This window comes from Myotis lucifugus, unplaced genomic scaffold (genome assembly GCF_000147115.1).
Source record: "Myotis lucifugus unplaced genomic scaffold, Myoluc2.0 scaffold_9, whole genome shotgun sequence".
NCBI lineage: Eukaryota > Metazoa > Chordata > Mammalia > Chiroptera > Vespertilionidae > Myotis > Myotis lucifugus.
In genome coordinates, this window is record NW_005871057.1 from 357,247 (window position 1) to 377,860 (window position 20,614).

The 20,614-nt window shown below is 41.5% G+C and overlaps 1 pseudogene; it reads left to right on the forward strand.

Moving 5' to 3' along the window:
• The first annotated feature begins 1,138 nt into the window (after positions 1–1,138).
• LOC102430262 lies at positions 1,139–1,940 on the forward strand (annotated as a pseudogene).
• The last annotated feature ends 18,674 nt before the right edge of the window (positions 1,941–20,614 follow it).

Sequence of the window (20,614 nt, forward strand, 5' to 3'; positions counted from 1 at the left end):
CTATGGCAACTGTTTTATGAAAAAACAACAACAATAAATCAGTTCAAATAAAAAATAAAAATGAAAACACTTCATGCTGCCTGGTCTGCCCACATATGCTCCTACCTAATGAGGTCACATGGTCCAAAGTAAGGTTCCATTCATAACATTTCTTTGATAATCACTTTGTCATTATCTTATTGCTTTCACCTTCTTCTGCCTCCATTAGGAAATTAGCTTAAATTGCACTATTTAATTATTTGGTAAATTGAAAGGTAACAACACCACAACAGAAGCAACAACTTCTAAGGAGGTTAAATACAATAAAAACAGAATGACATGTTTCAACTTCTCACCTCTATACTTGAGTTATATTCACACTCACATCCATGTTCCATTTCGTCGATTGAACATTCAAGAACTTTCATTGACTCTCTGCCATGTACCAGGAATTATGCTTGGAGCTATAAATACATGAATATAACTAAGCATGCACCAATCCTTTCAGAGAACAATTTAAAGGACTCCAGGTAGCCATTCGCTCAATGTATAACGACAGTGCAAGGTAGAATGTTATCAATACCATTGCAAGGTAGAATGTTATCAATACCATGAATTCTACACATGTTCTGAGCAGGGAGAGAGAACTCCAAGAGAGCCAGTAATCTGATAGGAAACCTCCCTCTCAACTCTCTCCCTAGGGCTCTCTAGCACTCCCAGTGCCACCAGGAACCCATGTGCAGAGCAGAAAGGCAAGGCCTCCTGGGGCCAGTTTTACGTCCTGGGACCAACTCACCTCAGTGTACAAAGGTGACCTTATTCCATGTTTTCCGCCGACTCCCTACCACTTTCCCTCAGCTTCTACCTTTCTTTGATTTGTTTCATCTTCTTTGCGTTCTTTCACATTGTCCTTCTTCTCTTAAGGTATGCTATTTCCTAGGGATATTTCCACTAGGTAACTAATGTGATATTATGTTGATGTCTGTTACCATTTCAGAAAGTGGTATTTTCCAACCCTGATTCCAAATTATGAGAATTTATTCTACTTGTAAACTTATAGCCCCTTAAGCATTAAATGTTCTATATTTGATGGCCTTAAAGCTTCCTTTCTTATCCTTCAGAATCTGTGTCAAAGATGTTGGATAAAGCCAGGTCCGGAATGACTTTAGAAAAGGTCAGGCCTCTCCAACACGGCCCTGCAGCTGTGCAGCGTCTCTGGCAGTACGGCGGCTGTTGTGGCTGCATCTGCGGGCACTTCTATTCCAAGGACCATGAAGGCAGCTGCTTTCACTCACTCTTTGTGCACAAGGTGAGTCCCTAGAAGGACGCCCGCTCCACCTTGCTGTCAAGAAGGAAACCAGCAACCTCTACAAATCCAATTTCACAGTGTGGAGCCCGAGTGCCTGGGTGCCTACAACAGCCTGACGGCTGTGCTACCCGCTGCACCTGGATGAGGACTACCCTGCTCGCTCCTGGGCAACTGGAACACGTGGTATGTGAAGCACGACCAGGCAATGCACCTGTGGCTATTCTCAGGCGGCTACCTAGCCCTCGTGGACCACACGAACAAGCTCAAAAGCCACAAGGAGTACCTGGAGGTCCCGAAAAGAGTGGAACCAGATGCTGCTCGAGTTCAGCTTCTGGAATGTGCCAAAGCCCAAAATGGGCCCCAACACCTGTGAACTGAGAATAAGTTCAAGCCAGGAACCATGTTCAAGTGGGGGGACAATTGGGCTCAGGCCATCAAGTACCAGCAGGAGAACCAGAGGCAGTGGGCGGTCTCTTCTTACAGATAGAAGAGCCGTCTCTGGGCCTATAAAGACCTGCAGTCTCGGGAAGGGACTAGAAATGGTACTTGGAGGAAGAGGGGTTGAGGCGAAAATGTCTACTACACAGTCCCCCTGGTGAGACAGATGGAGACTCGGATCATGATCCCTTGGAAGATCTCGCCTCTCCAGTGAGGCTGCTGCCACCTCATTCCCCTCCTCCCTCCGGGCAGCCACGGACAGAGAGCTCTCAGTCCTGTGGTCTTGGTTTTCTCTCAGATCTGGGAGGACTCTGGAGGCTGATGCTCAACTCAGACAATGGGGAGCTGAAGGATGACAGGGTTCTGAGGACTTGCAGCTCTGCCTGGACACTTCCCACCTTCCCTGCCCATCCCTTGCCCTGTGCTGGCAGCAGTTTTTAATTTCTCTAAATGAAGAATGGCAACCTTTTATGTCTTCTCACATTTCCCCCTAAGATTCCTCATCTCTAGGCCACCATTCTCCAATGATAACCCTGGAAAAACCTCAGTTTATCTTTAGTTGCACAAAAGGTAGTGTGTCTAGTGGTTAGAGGTGGGGTGGGAAGAGAAGAGGAGAAACTAGACCAGGCTCTCAGGAATTCCCTGGTCTCTACGGAGCCACCCACTTGCTGGACAGTCCAAACCAAGTCCCTTTTGCTGGGGAAAAGCCTGAACTGCCACAAGAAATAAAGGAAAACCCTTAAGTTAGCAAAGTTAACAGGAGGTCCACCTAATTCACCCAGAAAGGCAGCTGAAAGGATCTGGAGGCAGGAAACAGAATGGAACAGAAATAAGAACCCAGAAGGTAGAACTTAGAGTTCAGAACTTAGGTTTGAACTGTAGAACTTGGAATACAGAATGGGGAAGATAGAACAGAGGCAAGAGAAGCCGACTTGGGAGCATTTCCTAATACAGACAGTTGGAAGGAGGCTCATCTCTTTCCCTCTTTAATCAGGTTGAAAATTGAATGTGCAGTTCCAGCGCTTCTGTGGAACTGCCCTCCCTTTTCCTTCTTGTGGGCACAGATAGGGGCCAGGGCCTGTATGTTCCTCACCCTGCAAACCTTTTCTGCCTCTTCACATTTGATCAGCCCAACCCTCATTCTACTGGGCTATTGGGTATGTGGAGTGGGATAAGTGACTTTGAGGGCCTCCTCAGTGACCCCCAAACCTCCCCATACCTCAGGAACCTCTGGGAAGATTGATTCTGCCTCCCTCTCAGGAAAACTTATGCTGGAGTTGCTGATGAAACCCATTAAATGTTTACTTTAAAAAAAATGTTATTGATTTTTTACAGAGAGGAAGGGAGAGGGATGGAGAGTTAGAAACATCGATCAGCTGCCTCCTGCACACCCCCTAGTGGGGATGTGCCTGCAACCAAGGTACATGCCCTTGACCGGAATCGAACCTGGGGCCCTTCAATCCGCAGGCCAATGCTCTATCCACTGAGCCAAACTGGTTAGGGCTACTTTATTTTTTTTTTTAATAAGGAGTCTAAAAAGAAATTTAAAGAGAAGAAAGGCACAAACAACAAGACAATCACAGGAACTCCCACAGCACAGACAGATGGGATACACGGACTTCAGGGAGAAATATAATGTAGACAAATATCTACTTGAAGTGAATAGCTGCCAAGGCACTGATCTGTGTCCCTCCATAAATTCTAGAATCTTTATTTTTCTCTAAGCACTCTAATGATCATATTTATTCATTTGCAAAGCTTACATTTTGATGGAGCCCTACTCTCTGGAGCTAAAAATATTGGTGTCCGCTTTTTTTGCCCCTCCCCCCATATGAAAGTAAATATTACATTTAAAGTTCAGACAAATGTTTCAGTTTAACTTCCTATGCCTTGTTTGAGAGGACAGTGTTGGTGCTGATTCTTTTACAAACTTGGCAAGGTGTGTGCTTAGGAAGTAATTCTCATTGCCCTTTGCAGTGTTTAAAAGACAATGTGATCAAGTGAGAAGGTCACCTGGATCACAGGAGATTATGTGTTCTAGAATGAGCTTTCTCACCGGTATGTTGGCTAAGTCATTTCATCTTTCTGGCTTCAGTTTGCCCATAGATACTTAGCACATGCAATTAGGTGAGCAACAGTGTCTGCTAAAGAGAGAAAATACTATGTTTTCAAAGTTATTCGATGCATCTGCCTAAGATTCTTTGGGTCTAAGATTTTTTAAAAATTGATATTTTTGTCTTCAATACAAACTGAGAGGAGGGCAGCTAGAAAAGTGATGTGAACCTTTTCTCGTGGATAAAATTGCTTTGCTCAAAAGTTGATATTGCTTCTGTTTTATAAAGCACGCCTTCTCCAGCAGCTCTCAAACATCATTGCCCTTGATCCACAGTAAAAAATACATTAAACATCACAATCTTATGCATACACATACGCTTCACAGCCTTCAGTGAAAAAACACTTGCCCTTAGTAGCTATGAGCATACTTGTGTTTTCTATCTTATTCTATTTCACTCTTTTTAAGTGTTTATCCTGGTTTCGGGACCCAGTAAAAGGTTGCAACCCACTGTTTGAAAAGAATTGCTTCATGAGGGTTTTATTAAAACTCTATATATCTTCCTCTCCTTCTCCTCAAGTAACATAATATCAATGCCTTGTGCTATTGTGGGGAGCTTCTAGATGGGAGATCTTTACCAGGGCTGAGGGGTAGTATGGATTCATTGTGATTCTTTTGGGGGTGGGGGGTGTATCCCTTTGGCTTAAAGCTAAATGTTACTCCTGGAATGACCTTTCTCTTGTATTGTTTAGAACGCATTTCCATGAGACAATGACAAAAGCCCTGCCTCTTTGGTAAGGCTGATAAGGCTGACTTGTCTCAAGGTGAGAGGTGGGGGAGAGGGTAGGGCAAAAAAAGATTTGGACAGAGGATTTAGGATGGCTCCTCCTGAGAACTGGGAAGTTCCCATGCGCCTATTACAAACTGAGGTGTAACATGGAGCCTTCATAAAAATGAGATAGGGCGAGGACAGAACTAGTGATGGGAGTATGCTTCGCTTTAATTTTGATTGATTTGATTTAACAGTGTTAAGTGACACAACCTTGTAAAAGTAACCCTTCGGGTTGTAATTGTCTCTAATGCTGGACTTTGTGTTTAGTTGGGATCAAAGCCAGTTTGTTCTTACTTTGGATTCATCCTGATGTTTTACACTTACACACACACCAGCCCCAGTCCATTGGAGACCTAAAGGTCAGTATGCTATTTTTTGGCTTCCCAACTAATAAGTAAGCGTAGGCTACCAGGGGAGATTGTCAATATTTTGTGTGGCAAGAAAAGCCAGTCATTTTGCACTTGCTATGGTAAAATCTTCTTGTGCCACATAGCCACATTTAGATAAATATGAGCTTTTTCTTCTATTGAAATGATTTCCAATGTCTGTAAGAATGCTTTCTTCTATAAAATGTTTCTGACCCATGTTGACCCTTGTCTGTAAAATACATATTTGAAATAATATTTGAAAAAACAGTAGTTTTTTTAAATGAAAAAAAGAACATTGCTTATTCAAGCCTTTAGCAAGTCTCATTTTATAAATAACATGACATTATTTATTTAATGCAATTTCCTTTAATGCTGCAAGTATCATTATTAACCCCATTTTATAGCTGAGAAAACAGACTTAGTGAGTGATTTGGCAGGATCACACAGGCAGTGAGCACTGGGGGTGGAACTGAGGGGCCTCAAATGAAGGTGTTCTGACTGCAGATGTGTTTGAAAGAAAAAAAACCCACAATATTTAATTTACTAGTAGTAGTCTTTAGGCTTCTTCAAATGGCACCTGTAAAAAAATAAAAGCATTGTCCTGGTCAGTTGCTCAGTGGTTAGAGCATAGGCCCATGCACCAAATGGTCGAGGGTTCAATTCCCAGTCAAGGGCATGTACCGCTGTTGCAGGCTTGACCCCGGCCCTGTAGGAGTGGGTGTGGAAGGCAACCAACTGATGTGTTTTTCGCACATTGATGTTTCTCTCTCTCTCTGTTCTCTCTTCCTTGTGCTCTCTCTCTCTCTCTTTCATTCTCTCTCCCCCATCTCCTTTCCACTCTATCTAAAAGCAATGGAAAAATATCTTTGGGTGAGGATTAAAAATACATGCATACATACATACATAAAAGCATAATTCTCATACTAGCATAAAAAATGGCCAAGTGCAGTTGTTGGGGCTAATTAGCTCTGCCAGACCAAATAGCATCGTACAGTCATCAGACAATCCATTAGATCTAATTAAGGGAAATTATTTCAAGACGACTCTTGAGCCCATTTGAGAATGTTTTTGCTAAGACTTCTAAAATGCTTTAGAGCAGAGACACAGCTTGTGAACAGAAAGAGTTCGCAGAACTAGAACTCTGATCTGTAGAAATTAAAAACACTTGGCCGGCCCTTTCTCCTCTCCTCTTCTAACTTCAGGGATCAGGTCAGCCCTTAAGGTTTTCTTTCAGCCATTAAAGTGCCCTTTTTGCATGACATTAAAGTTATTATTTGTACTGTTAATTCCTGAGCAGAAAAATTCCTTTGAGCTTCATGTGTAACATTTATTTTTCTGATACAAAGTCAGAACCATACATACTTACATACATGCACATATATCCATACATACATACATGCATGCATACATACATACATGGCCAGCTAAAGAATTGTTAGTCCAAAGACACAAAAAATATGAACAATGAACTCTCTGCTTCTCACATTAGATAATTAAGGCACTACAGGCCAAACCTGCATTGTGACACAAGGCACAGCAATGTCATCTCTATCTCCTTTCAAAGAAAAAAGAGCAGAGGTTGTCCAGAGCCTTCCTTTGACTGGGGCAGACATTCAATAATGACTCACCCATTCCTGGACTATCCGGTTTTCAAAGAGTCTCAGGTGAGGAAACCAACCAGTAGAAGACAATGGAGCGGCTGTGGAAAGCGGGGAGGAGAGGAAGCAGGAGCCAGGGGTAAACAATGGAAGGATCATTCACAAGTTGCTCTTGGTCCTCTCTGACAGATGGCAAAGCCGACAGGCCAACAATTGTGGGACAGAGGTCACGGTGCACCATGAGGGACTGTGCCAAGAGCCCTGTGCAGCCCGCGATGCCCTGCTCGAATAGAAAAGCATTGTCCGCCCCTCAGAGGAGACATCAGACTTTCAAACAACCCTGGCCTCCTTTTCTAAGAAAACTTTTGAGAAGCCCATGAAACCAAAAGGGCTCTGAGTTCAAAAGACATATTTTCAGAACCAAATATCAAAATTGGAGGTCCATCAAAGGTGTGCTGTTGTTTTGGTTTTGATTTGTATGAAAAGTTGTGGAAACCTAAATAAGTTACATTGGTTGTAGATTCAATAAAGCACTTTTATTGAATAAAATGAAAACACACAAAGTACATGCTGCCCCAGTAAATCCAGGACAATCAGCCTTTAGAAAATCAAAATAGTAAAAATATTTTAGATTTGCCTCACTGAAGTTCAAAATGTGAAGTTTAGTAGAGACTATTTCTACTCCCCACAGCTATACAGCTATCAACACAGGACCATAAACATTTGGGGGGGGGGGAATAATTTATATTTTCCCCTTACTCTGAATTAAAATATGGACTCTATGGAGACAAATAAAATGTATACTTTTAAAATTACTTTCAAGACTTCTTCCAGTGCCTTATACAATAGAGAATGTTGTTATCTGTCTTTATTGATGCATTATTTGAGAATAGGGCAGAATCTTTACCCAAAAAAGAACAAACTATTCCAACAAGTTTATATTTGAACTAGAGGCCTGATGCACGAAATTCATCCAAGGGGCTCGGCCCCCGTGCCACAGCAGCTGCCTCTGCCTCAGCTCCCACCCCCGCCGCGGCTTCATCCACAAGGTCATCCGGAAAGTCATCCGTTCGAATTAGCATATTGCTCTTTTATTATTATAGATTACATTTTTACTTATATACAACTTTAGAAATTTAACTTCTGTGTGAAGAAAGATATATCTATTCATGATTCTGTGAGCTGTCCTTGTCAAAATTTCAGTGTACTCAGTTCATCTGTCTCATCTAGAAAACTCAGAAAATCTGAGATCCCAGGGAACAAGAATCCTAGAGGAATTCAGGCCTCCTGTTGAAAGATAGAGAATACGTAAAGAGATAATCAACTAGACTGTGAAGTTATGGACCACAAAAGATACTCTATACACCCCAAACAGTCTGTGGTACTCAACCTTAAAAACCAGTAAAAATATAAGGGATGAAAATAATACCTCTTCCTGAGGTAGTTTTGCACATAGGTTAACTCAGAGATAACTAGTAGAACTCTACTCCCACAGGTTACCAAAGCTGGGAGAACTCTCACTACATCATGAACCTCTTTTGGGTAGTCCTGTCCACATAATAACCTAGGACCAGTAGAGCAATTAGGACGTACCTATCCTAGAGAAGCTAGTGCTAAAAAGGATGCACTATCCAAAGAAGATCCTGGTTCCTGTGGCCTTAGGAACAAGCACGAGTTTCATGACCTTGGGCTGGAAGGGACAACAAATCAGAGAGTTCTCACAGACTTCTGACACTCAGTGAATGTCAATACTACTAGCAATCATGTTCTATACACAGGCAGTGGTATAACCATTTTACCGGTATTCATGTATTTAATCATCACCACTACCCTATCAGAAAGATAACCCTCATTTTGACAAACTAAAGTTTATCCAGATCAAATAAGTTGGCCAAGTTCACAGACCTATGGTGCAACCAGGAGCCCAACTCAAAAAGTCTGTCAATAGACCCATGCTCTTATCCATGACACTGCATTGCACATTTCTACATGTAGCATATACATGTGTATATGTTTATGTGTGCATATGTGTATGCGCATGTGTGTATAGTACCATGATATTAAATCCATATAGTCTGTCATAGAAACTGCATTGTTTAAGGTATATACTTTTATGCAGCAGTACTTGGAGATCATAAAAAGAATGGTAAGACACAAGAAATAACAAGGTCAAAAGGTTGCCAAGCTAACAGTGTATTAGAGACTCAACAGACTCCAGAAGACTTAATCTGCCCAATAAACAGAAGACTTTCCTCCAGAGAAGTCATTAACACTAATAACTGTGAGCATGGAGGATAATTCTACTTGACCAGACTTTCCCTACACTGTAATTTTCTTAGTGATGTGGATTGAACTAAGACACAAAAATGAATTTCAGCTTTGCTGAAATTAAATCACCAATTTCCCTGGTAGCCAACATTTATTAGTAGAAGATCCAAATCAGCTTATTAGAGGAGCAGTAGTCATCACTGCCCATCTGATGGGGTGTGAGAACGGGCATCAGTGGGATATTTGGGGATAGAGCAGATCACTGAGGACCGTAGTGCCTGTCCCTCTTGTGTATCAGTGTACCCTGCTTCAAAGACATAAATAAATTGAGCAGAAGGGCTCTAGATAAATTGCCTGATTCATGTCATGCTTAAACCAATAAGACCAATAGTTTTTTGCTACACCTTTGGCATTTCCATGGCTTTTTACAGCACTGGCAGAAAAGAAATTCTACTTTTGCCCAAAAATAAACTTTAGTTTAAATTAAATCTATTTCCCTGAATGTTCCATGAGCACAGAGAACTGTTTTGTGGCCTCCTCATAGGGATGCCTACTACCGGAGGCAACATGATATTATTCCTTTGTACTTTTCATGTTTCATTTTTGCTACATTTCTTGGGGACTTCTCTAAGGCTCTAGTGTATTTGTTTTACTCCATATTAAATAATTTTTTTAAATAATATTGAAATAATACTTTTTCATTGTAGAAAATTGAAGAAATACTGAAAAGCCCAAAGAAGAAAAATGTAAAAACCCATTATCTCATTTTTCAGAGCAAACAACTGTTTTAATATGTGTCTTTCCAGTCTCTTATGCCAATGCACACATGTGCTTTTGTGACTATTTTCCCATGTAACTAATTATTACCCTTTAATACAGAGTGGTAGTCTTTAATCTAAGCCTGTGCATGGACTTCACATAGTTCATGAATTCTGTGAAATTTTCTACAAACCTTTATGTAGGTACATATGTGCTTTTTTTCCAAGAAAGGAGTTGACTGCTTTCATCAAATGCCCTAAATGGTGTATGACCTGAAAACAGTTCAAAATTTTCATTTAGCAACAATAATTTTAGTATAATATTCCACCATATTAACCACTCTTGCTATATAAATTAAACTGCAATAAACACTTGTGTAACTAAATCTTTTCGTGACACTCCAACATTTTCTTTGGGGGGAAAAATCCTGAAATTATAATTTCTCCAGGAATATTCACAATTGAAGGCTTTTAATATGTGTTAGCAAATTACCCCATAGAAAGGCAGTATCATTCAGAGTCACGTTAGACTAAATGAAAATGTCTCTTTTTTCAAACAAGCATTAACAACACTCTGTCATAGAAACTGCATTGTTCTAAGGTATATACTTTTGCAGTAGTACTTGGAAGTCATAAAGAGAATGAGTCCTTTTTTTTTAACTTTTCCAATTTATTGGCTAAACTAAAATACTCATGTTTGAATCTTTTTTTTTTAGGTTCAGGGGGCAGTATTATTTGTAACACACTAGGAAAGGTTTGAGGTACTCAGAACATACAGGAAGAATTATGTCTGTCTTGGCTGGGCATAGCTCTCTACTCCCATAGTAACATGGTGTTGAAATCAGCTCTAACCCACAGGACTTTCAATATAAAGACTGGGACTAGCTAATCTTGTAATGATTTTTATGGTGTTGGTTTCCTAAGTGCCTACTCTTCCCCTGGTGTAATTATCTTTTGTACTATTTGTCTAGGATCGTGCTTCCTATTTAATAACATCAATTGTTCTGTTTGATGTAACATCACCTACAGGCTAAGTAAGCAAATCCTCAATGTCTTTCCTCAAGATATCAATGACTCCAAGGATGGAAGATTACTTGACATAGGCTCCACACATTGACACCAGATTTTTGTTGTTGTTGTTAATCCTCACCCGAGGATATGTTTTCCATTGATTTTTTTTTTTTTTAAGAGAGAGAGAGTAGAAGGAGTGGTAGAGACAGAGAGAAACATCGGTGTGAGAAAGATACATCAATTGGTTGCTTCCCACATGCGCCCCTACCAGGGCCAGGGATAGAGCCTGCAACCTACATATGTGTCCTTGACTGGAATCAAAACTTCGACCCTTCAGTCTGTGGGACCATTGAGCCACTGAGCAACCGGCTAAGGCTGATACCATATCTTAGAAACCACTTCTGGGAGGATCATCAAGTAAGTTTTCTACGCAACTGTAGTAACTCTGGAACTAGACTCTGGCTGAAAAGAACATAAAATCTCACCAAAAGCAACAGAGATCAGAGTGACCCGGAGGTCCTGGTGGTGGGTAAGAGGGTGAGCTCTTGCAGTTAGAGATCCTAGGTTTAAATCCCAACCCTTTCACTTGTACAGAAATGTATTATCTTACAGTGTGTAACCTTGACAAGTACCTCCATGGGTCTAAGCTTCACTATACTTTAAACAAACTGATAAAGGCACTTGCTAGGTGAGCAGGCCAGGAGTGGCCTTCATGTGAGTGGTTGGGAACTTGCAGTACTCCTTCTACACAGTATTTGTGCACTTCCCGTATAAGACAGTCACTTCACATTATCCTCCTCCCCACATACGCTGTCTCCCTTCTTATTATCTTCTATAGGACATACTTAATTGTTTATTTTTCATCTGATATCTCTTACTATCACGTAAACCCCACAAGAACAGGACTTTTTTCATTTTGTTCTCTGCTTTCACGCTAGCACCTTGAGGAATAGGTGAATAGGGTCATTGTGAAGACCAAGTGATTCAATGTGTCTATAGCAATGTATTCGTTTCCTAGGGCTGCCATAACCAAGTACCATAACCTGATTGACAACAGAAATGTATTATCTCACAGGTCTAGAGCCTAGAAGCCTAAGGTGTTGGCAGGATTGGTTCCTCCAAGTGAGAGAGAACCTGTTGCATGCCTCTCTCCTAGTTTCTACTGGTTTTCTGGCAATTCCTGGGGTTCCTTGGCTTATAGATGCACTACCCAGTGTCTGCCTTCACCTCCACATGGTGTTCTCCCTGTGTGCATGTTGGTATCTGTGTCCAAATTTCTCCACTTAAAATAAGGACACATTCATATTGTATTAGAGCCTACTCCAATAATCTCATCTTAACTTGATCATGTGCAAGGATTCTATTTTCAAATAAAGTTACAGCCATAATTATTGGGGGTTAGGACTTCAATATTTTGAGGGAAGACACAATTCAACCCCAACATTCCGTTGGAACTCAATAGCTATCAACTCTTCTTATATGGTCACATTATGGCATCACTATGTTAAGAGAAAACTAATTTGGTCTATCACGACAGGTTCTCACAAGTCACTATGACATAACCTCTCTCTGAGGAGACACTAACCAGACTTGCTGTACCCCACCCCCTGGTATGACTCTGACTCTGAGTAATGGCCCGTGGGGAGAAGAGGCAGTTATGAAATTGAAGCCTTTGCCATCATTGCAAACCCATTATTTTATAGCCAAGAAAGGAGAGGCTAAAAGGCAATGACTTCTGTGAGGTCTTACAATTTGTTAAAGCAAAAGCAGGACTAGAGCCAAGGCTTTCTCCCTTCCTCCATTATATAAATCTACCTACATATATGATCATTATGATTATGGACACATTCAAAAATATTTTTTAATATATTTTATTGATTTTTTACAGAGAGGAAGGGAGAGGGATAGAGAGTTAGGAACATCGATGAGAGAGAAACATCCATCATCTGCCTCCTGCACACTCCCTACTGGGGGTGTGCCCGCAACCAAGGTACATGCCCTTGACCAGAATCGAACTTGGGAGCCTTGAGTCTGCAGGCCGACGCTCTATCCACTGAGCCAAACCAGCTAGGGCTCAAAAGTATTTTGATTAGAGAATATCCATATCACTTGTGATGAGGAAAATGCTAAATAAAACAACAATGAGATACCATTCTCCACCTATTAGAATGGCCAAAATCTGGAACACTTAACACCACCGAATGCTGATGAGATGTGGAACAAGAGTAACTCTCAGTCATTGCTGGTGGGCATGCAAAATGGTACCACCACTTTGGAAGACAGTTTGATGGTTTCTTATAAAACTAAACATACTATTCACCATTTGATATAGCAACCACACTCCCTGGTATTTACTCAAAGGAATTGAAAATTTATTTCCACACAAAAACCTGCACCCTGGTGTTTATTGCAGCCTTATTCATAATTGCCAAAGCAGATCCTCAGCAGGTGAATGGATAAATAAACTGCGCTACATCCGGACAATAGAATTTTATTCAGCACTAAAAAGAAATGACCTATCAAGCCATAAAAAGACACAGAGGAACCTTAAATGACTATTACTAAGTGAAAGAAGTCAAACTGAAAAGGCTACATACTGTATGATTCCAACTATATGAAATTCTGGAAAAGGCAAAATTATGGAGACAATAAAAAGATCAGTGGTTGTCAGGGGTGGAGGTGGGGGGAGGAGATGAATGAGGTAGTAAAAATATTCTGTATGATATTATAGTGATGGATGGATGTCATTATACATTTGTCCAAACCTGAAAAATGCACAAAACTAAGAAGCCTAAGGTAAACTATGGACTTTGAGTGATTATGATGTGTCAATGTAGGTTCATTTGTGGTTAAAAAAATACATATATATATAGGTATATATATATGTATATATATGTTGATAATGGGGGAGAGGCAGGGAGTGTATGGGAAATCTCTGTACCTCCCTCTCAATTTTGTTATAAACTTAAAACTGCTCTTTAAAAAAACAAAGCCTTACAAAAATTGAGACATTTCTGGCCATGATTTTATTTAATCAAATCAAATATTTAATCTATTGTAAGAGATGCCATTATTTTTTTATTTTTGAGACACCATTATTTTTTTTGAGATGTGATTATTTTATCTACCACCAAAAAAAGAGAAAAACACTGCTAATTATGTGTGCCTACATTTTAAGAAAGATACCTCACAAAATTTGAGCTGTTTAAGTGTGAAAGGACCTTGAGTCTCAAAACCACAAAACATGGTGGCATCACCCCTCAGTCACTGGACTAAAATTTTGTTTATAGAAATTCTCTTTTCTAGACTGGCTTTATATTGCAGCTTTATGGAAAGATAGGTAACATAGACTTTAAGACATACAGAGCTGTCCACCTTGACCCCTCCGGGGACCTAACACATCCCCCTGTTGTTTCTACCAACCAAGCTTGTGTTGTGGACCTCCAGGAATAAGAAGTCACCCGCGGGAGAGAACGTTTTGAATCAGAGATGAGACTGGAGAAGAGAGGAATGCAAAGCAATTCTCTGCCAAGGAAAACAGACAGGCAAAGGGAAATGAGATCATGACCTTTCCTTCGTAGATGCACTGAAGGAAAATTACAAAGAATTCATCAACCAGTATCTGGAACTGAGACAACAGCTGTAAAGGTATGCTGAGCCCCCTGTGAGGATTAAGAACCTTCGAGATTTGCTCCTGCTGTCTCTAGCCTGGCACAAGACCAGAGTCACCTCTGGCTGGTATTTACAAAGAACTGGTGAGGGGCCAGTTGGCTGCCAGGGGCGTGTTTCTGTATCATTTATCACACACAAAGTGCTCGGCAGCTGGAAAAAGAGTCATGAGAGCTGTAGCCAATCAAGCCGGGCAATGGGACCAGCCATCCCTCCCTTCTAGTCTCAGCCCCTTCCTCGGGAGCAAACAGCTGGCAGGAGCCCAGCAGCGTTCAGTGAGAAGAACCAAGGGGGCTGTGGGGGTGTGGTTAAGCTGGTGGAGACGCCCTGCCACGACAGTCATTCACTAAGGATTTATTCAACACCCACTATGTCCTCGGTCTTGGGGAGACAGTGGGAAACAAGACAGCACATACATTCTGTGTTTCTGATCTGGAATAATTTCTGTGCCCTGGGCTCTTCACATCTACTTCCAGTTGCAAGGGAAGGAAGCTGCCATCGTTGTCCCTTTGCTCAGTCTCTTCTACAGCTTCACGATCTGCCATAGCTCACACTTTCCTATCCTCCCAGGCCTTCCATACCATTAGTCATAGGAATGCCAGCTCAGCAGAGCAGCCAGGAAGACTAACCGCCCAGCTAAGTGAAGAAGTCAGCATTTCGTCACAGCTTTGGAAAAGTTGGAAGTGGCTCACAGGAGAAAAAGGAAAAAGGACAGATAAGAGGGGCATGATTGAGATTCACAAGAAACAGTGTGGCTCACAGCCCCCAACCATGCGCTGAATAAGTCGGTGTAATTTTCTTGGGAGGAAAAACACTGCCGGCCATTCAAGCTGACAGTGGGAGCTGGACAGTTGACATTTACAACAATGCTCAATGCAAATCAAGGCCCTTGCCCTCAGAAATGGAATGTCATAGATTTATCCTTTGAAAGGCCATTTCTCTGACTAGTCTGGGTCAGCAGTTAAGCTGAAAGGGAAATATTTCTATTATTTGGCAGATTTTTCCAAAGCATCTAGTTCATTAGGGGAGAGAGGCCTTTAAAAGTCTGATCCTGATGTGGTCGCCAGGCAAACAGAATGAGAAAACATCAAAGAACAATCCCATTTCCAGAAATGATTAAATACTTCCTCTGAAGTCCCTAGTGTTCCGAGTGTGGGGGTTGGACCTCGCAGCCCAGGTGTCCTGGCGCCGGTCCAGCTCTGCAAATATCTGCGAATAACATGCTCTGATAACTCTCACGGCTTCACCTTGAATAAGCAAAACCTTTCAGGCATGCCACTGCCACTGGCTATTCCACAAATGGATTAAAACCCAGAGCCACTCAATAGTTGGCTGACCTTGAAAAGTCACAAAGCCTTAAGCAAAGTCTCAGTGCTTTGCACCTGCTGTTCCTCCCCCCGCCCGCCCTCCCCTCCCCCCCCCCCCGTGCAGCTGAGGCCCCCTCCCCCAAACAGTGATTCCCAGGTGCACTGTGTTTTATGTTCCTTATAGCACTTAATATTTGAAATTATCTCAATCATTCATTTGCTTGTTTATCACAGATGGCTTCCTGAGAACGGAGAGTGTGCCTGCCTTATTCATCTCTGAATCCTTGGTTAAAGGGATGCCTGCTACTTAGATGCTCAGAAAATATTTGTTATATAGATGAATGAAAGTCATTCAAATTATGTGAACCAAAGTTCAGTAATAATAATAATAATAATGATTATAAAAGATAATACCTGCCTCATAGGACTGTTTTAAAGATCAAGTGAGATCAGATTAATAAAAGCAGAGCCTGGCATATTTAAGGTGCTCATTAAATATTAATTTTAAAATATGTTAGCTCTCCTAATTCCACAGAGCACTTTCCTCTGGTGATTATCTAGAAACAAACAAACAAAAAAGATCTGAAATAATTTACATAGTTATTACATATCAGATTTATAACATTTTAAGCTACCAGCCACTAAAAATGCATTATAAACTTTAAAAAAAATTAGTTGAGTGAAAAAGAAACACTATATTTATCACCTGCAATGTATACGAATTTCAAAAATGTAGAAAAGTGAAAAACTTTTTTTTTAAATGTGGTATTGCCTCCCCCTGGAAAAAAAAAACACAAAAAAACAGAGCTATGCTTTAGCCCAAATGAAAAACTCACTTTTTGTATAATTTCAGGTGATGTGATTGGGTGGTGGAAAGACAGTGGGAGGGAGCCTTCCTCACACCCTGAATTGCACCATATGATGCTACTTCCTGGCCCAACTTTGGAATGTGAGCAACTGTTCTTGCTTTTAAACTAGGAAGTAAGCAAAGTAATGAGCAGACATACAATTAACTCTCAATTAGCCTCAGAAACTGGCGTCAGGATATGCTTGACTAGTCAAACACCCTGAGAAATCAGGTTATTAGAATGCAGTGGCTGTAAAGTAAAGAACAGAATAAGGGGACGCCTTCCTCTTACCATGTGAGGGACAAAGATTGAGCTAAACTCTTTTTATTAAGTACAATCAGATCTGTCTACTCTTCATTGAAAATGTTCATTTGTGGCTTTTAAAATATTTTTGTTTGTGTTTTTACCGTCACCATGCTGTACAGGACTTATTTATCTTACAGCTGGAAGTGTGTACCTTTTGACGACCTTCACCCATTTTGCCCTCACTGATTTTAATGTTATCCCCTCATTCTTCCAGCATCCAATGCCTGGACAGCAGAGTTAGTGACCAAATAACAGGATGACTAGAAAACAAGAGGCCTAAAGAGTCCAGCAACTTAACAGTCGAGGCATAACTGACCCATACCCTCTCCCTCCTGCATGAGCAGTTTCTTCTAAGGAATGAAAAGTACTATGGGCCCATCCATAGCATTTAACGTGCCTCCTCTTTTCCACTTTCTCACTCACCTGTGTCAGCAACAATGAGAGTTCTAAGATCCCAGAATAAAGGCTGGGATCCTAGAGAGACAAGACAAGAGGCAATTTCCTATCAAAGCCTTGTCTCTGATGTCATACTTGAGGTGAATGCCTCCCATGATGAAATGTCAGTTTCTTTTTCTTTTTAGATCTGCACATAAAAAAAGGAGTTGGACTGGCAGACGATGCAAGGGATCTAGACTAGGCCCAGTGGGTGACCTGAGGCTTGTTGGAGGTGGAGGAGATCACCAGCAAGTGGTCTTCCTGTGACATTTCTTTGTCCCTGGCCTCTCAAATAGACTGGGGAGAGCAGGGGGGTGAGAGGAGAGGAGGCGGGAGAACATGGACAAAATTAAAAGGTTGATTTCCAAATAGGACATCAATACATTTTTGTAAGCCATCTGCCGACTCCTGGATCCGAAGATCCATCATATTGCCTGAGAGTTCTTGGACAGAATAAAAATTTTAAAAGCTCCCATGATCTTTATCCACTGACCTGCCTAAAGACAGGAAGAATTTTCCAAAGCTGTGAATCCAGATGAGAAGCACTATTTCCAGAAAAGGCCAAACCCAGCTTCAGATGTAAAATGCTGACATGTTATGGGGATTTTTGTTTTGGTTTGCTTTGTTTCGTTTTCCCTAAGAGGAGCCTATAAATCAATTGCCTCCTTTGTGCCTTCCCCTATACAATATGGGGCAGATTGCCCATAGGGGAAAAACCTCTATTCTTGTCAAACTAAACAGCAGCTGGGACTTGGCTCTGCACACTAGAAGGGGGCACCTCGTGTGGTGCCCTTACAGCCTTTACAGCCACTCCAGCACCAGCTTTCTTCCTCAGCAGCAGAGCCAGGCACACCCCTGCCACCCTCCTCTCTGGCTGTGAATGCCAGCCCAGCGTGCATGTCCTATGACACAACCCCACTCCACGAATTCTAGGAGCTCTGGAGAGACCCCATTCAGATAACCAGCTGAGCAGATAAGCATGTGAGGGGGTCACCCACCCTGTGCTCTGCACACAAGTCAGCTGAGTGGCTGCAAAAGAAGCAGAGGAAATCACCGGGAGGTTGACTCTTGTACTTTCACATTCTATTCTGCTTCAGACCACATGTATCCGACACAATAAAATACTCTGATCCAGATAAAAGCCGCGTTTGTTCCAGGGCTCTCTTGGGTAAGTAAAAAGCCCCTTGGAAGTATGTTCTCACACCTTCCAATACAGTCCAGAAGGATTTTTGAAACAAGCAGGTGACATCTTGGCACAATGTGGTCAGCTACCTGTTCATTTGGAGCGCTGGGGAGCTGACTGTCCGAGCCCACTGGCGCAGTGTTAATACAGTTGGCTCAAAGAGAAGTTTAAACGATTTATTTTAGCTCTAGTAGCAAGTTTTTACTTCTGATCAGGTGAAGTAGTTTCTCTGAAAATGCAAGTTCAGTGGTTAACTGAGTGGTTTAATATCTTACAAAGATAGTATTTGCTACTTTAAATGGAACCAAGAAAGCATGAATGCCTTAAATCAACAACCCAAACCCTGTGGGCCCACTGCCAGAGATGCACTCCCATTCCGTGCTCTCCCGTGGATGTGTAACTGAAGTTTCACAAAGCAGTACTCACGATTGCTATTTTCTCTTCAGTATTTTCCTTAAAAAAATATATTGTGAGACCCCATCCAGGTTAACTCCTCTGCACACCTTCAGATTTCTGGCTAAAGATTGCTGCCGTAGAACGATTTCTCAAGTGTTCCTTTCTCCCATCATCCAGGAACCTACACAGAACCCTTGATCCTATCTCTTGGCCTACAAAACCTAGAAAATATTTTACTTGGCTCCCTACAGAAAACACTTGCTGACCCCTGCATTAAATAACAGTAACACTTGTGATGGATGGTGAAGGGGAATGCTTAGTGTTACGGAAAGTATGGCAAGCGGATGCATCTACTTCACGGCATAGATTTGCACATTTTAGGATGCAGAAGAATTCTCACCCGACCCACACCCGGCAACAGTAGTCTTATTCTTCAGCTCTAGAGTGAAGACAAGGTATATGCATTTTAAACATAACTCCAGATGATTCTATTGGAGTTTGGCCTAGCATGAGAAAGTTTGTGTGGGGTGAGGCAAAGCCTCTCTAAGGAAGTAAATTCTAAGCTGAGACTTGAAGACTGAATAAAGCAAAAATGGGCAGTTTGGAGAAGAGTTCTGAGAAAAAGCAGGAGTATCTGAGGAAATTAAGAAATGTGGGGTTTCTGGAGCAGAGAAAGTGAGGTGAAAAACGCAAGAGACAGAGGAAACTGGGGACATTCTTTGAGGGTAAAACTGATCAGAGAATGACCCTGACCCCCTCTTACACTCATTTTGATGAATCAGCATATTGAAGGACAAACCTGGAAAGTTGATGAATATTCTATTGAGATCCTCCCCGAGACCTCCCCTAAAATTCCTACCTTTAGAAAACCAATAAAATCCCTCAAGATAAAGGATGCCATCCAGTGTTCTTCTTGGAGCATGCCTGTGCCCCTTCTGTTCTCAGGCACGCACTTTTGCTCTCTAAACTCTAAGAGTCAACGTAAGACTTGCAATCAGGAAGCAGCATGCAGGGACAGTTTATACAGGGCTAACCCCCTGAACCTGTGTCCATAGCCCCCTTTCCTCTGACTTTTCAGTGAGCTAGAAGCAGCCCACTTCCGTCATCATGACTTGTACTTCTCAGTGAGACCACGCAGCCCCATGTGGCTCACTTCTTTTCCATAAGGTTTCTAGAGGGCCAAAGCAGCACTGTCTAGCTTTCTCCTGTTGCTTCTTCTATCCTAACACCTTCCTTGCTTCACTTCCCCAGCTTTAATAAATGTACTCTCAAAATCACCTGGACTTATGAAATCGTTCCTACAAAAAGTCAAGAACACACACACTGGAGCTGGCCTGAGGCATACTGGCTTTAGGTCTGGTCCCTTTCTAGTGACCCTACCAGACTAATGCACTCATATTAGTATCCTAAATTATGTTCACCCATAATTTTCTTCTTAGTTATATGATCCTGTACAGATATTGATATACATATATTTATACCACATACATCAATTTAAGATGCCATTAGTACAAGATACAGTTATTTCATGTTTTATGCAAAAAGGGTAAAAATGCTTCCAATTAAACTGAAAATATATATTGTTGCAAGTTGATCCCCACTGCAGTTATGTGCCTCATTACAATGTTTTGATAAACAATAGAGCTGAAAAATTCCTAACGCCTTGTGATGTCATAACGCCGTGAGGTCATACGTAATGTTGTAACGTCAGAACATCGCAGTGCAAGACATTACTATTTACCTAATAACATGTTTGTGGTGATGTGGTGTAAACAAACCTGCTGTGCTACCCAGTCATAGAAAATTACAGCACATACAACTGTATACAGTGCATAGCACTTGATAATGAGAATAAA